Source organism: Schistocerca gregaria, chromosome 6, assembly GCF_023897955.1.
Source record: "Schistocerca gregaria isolate iqSchGreg1 chromosome 6, iqSchGreg1.2, whole genome shotgun sequence".
NCBI lineage: Eukaryota > Metazoa > Arthropoda > Insecta > Orthoptera > Acrididae > Schistocerca > Schistocerca gregaria.
In genome coordinates this window covers 244,997,829-244,999,294 of record NC_064925.1, presented here as the reverse complement: position 1 = coordinate 244,999,294, position 1,466 = coordinate 244,997,829, and the positions used below count along the sequence as shown (strand labels likewise).

Sequence of the window (1,466 nt, the reverse complement as noted above, 5' to 3'; positions counted from 1 at the left end):
GAACTACTTAAACCTAACTAACTTAAGGACATCACACACACCCATGCCCGAGGCAGGATTCGAACCTGCGACCTTAGTGGTCTCGCGGTTCCAGACTGAAGCGCCTAGAACCGCTCGCCCACATCGGCCGGCCAAACTCGCGTAGAAAGCAGTTGTAACACTGAAGAGCAGACCACAGCGTCTGGAGGCCTTGATAATTTTGCAGGACAACACAGGGAAGTGAAACAATCCCAGGAAGGATGAAATTTGCTATCAGTAGTCACATTACTGTCGCAATCGTACCGGGAAGTAGTTGCGTACACACAAGGAAAAGGATGAGTTCCTGGCGACACGTATTTTACGAGCAGTACATGAGGGAATCAAGACTCACTCTGTCATCGTTTTCTTTATCTGACTCTCAAACTTCCGCTTACCCAATGGTTAGACATAAATACGGGCTTTCAACTGCCACCCAAATCAGTCGGTTGTCAGGAAGATGGGATTAAACTGTGCCTTCCTTGTAATAGCTGTGTTCGGTGCCCTAACCCTGGCATCGCCACTAGATAATGTCAATAATAATGACCTTAACGACAATGATGAATCGAACCAGACACACGGGTATGTACAGTTTTCTTTCGTTCCTTTTTCCTTTCTTTGCAAGTAAATTAAGTTGTCAAGATGAAAGCCTGTCCAAGTCAACCTAAAGAAGCGAATTTAACAGTTACGAGTTGTGGAATCGTCTGGAAAACATACAAAGTTCTTATGGATAATGGCACAGACGCACCAATTTCTGTCGCTTGATTTTGTTTGTATTACTTCTTTCATGTCGTTAACCTTACAATTTAGCAGAAGCACATGATAATAAGAACGTGTTGTATACTTTTTCTGCACAGATTAACTGGTCAGAAATTGTCAGCAGCACAGATCCCTTATGAAACAATAGAGGTCAGTTGGTCTCTACAGAAGATAATGGCTCGGCCATTTCCTATTGATTGCTACCAACCACAACAAATTGGCCACTGTAAGCCTGGTTATCAGGCAATAGGCGACATGTGCTGCCACTTTGACGAACTATGAAGTACGGAACCAATGATTTTGAATAGTGCTGTATTGTTTTTGGCCCTTGGATTTGACTTACGGAAAGCAGAGGATTTACTTAAGAAAACAGCGTGAAATCAGGTTTTACGGACCAGTATCATATTTCTGCAAAATATTGATAACTTGTTGAAGGTAATTAGATTTTAAGATTTCTTATTGTAAAAACAAGACTGTAAAATCTTTTACAACTATTTTTGTAAAGTTTAATAAAGATTGCATGGAAGTGCACTAAATAACTAAAAGTTGCACTTTCGTTCAAGATAATTTACCTGCAGTGAAGAATTAATAGAAAGGTTCATGCATGACATACTATTTACTGAGTCAGTTACAGCACAGCACCATGAATGTTGCCTCCACATATGATGTTCTTATTACTGCTTAGAGAATTC

General features: G+C 40.7%; 1 long non-coding RNA gene across 1 annotated transcript; it reads left to right on the top strand.

The window, feature by feature from the left end:
• The first annotated feature begins 308 nt into the window (after window positions 1-308).
• LOC126278127 (uncharacterized) lies at window positions 309-933 on the top strand. Its single transcript, XR_007550651.1, has 2 exons — window positions 309-597; window positions 873-933. It is a non-coding gene; the product is annotated as an uncharacterized LOC126278127 (long non-coding RNA).
• The last annotated feature ends 533 nt before the right edge of the window (window positions 934-1,466 follow it).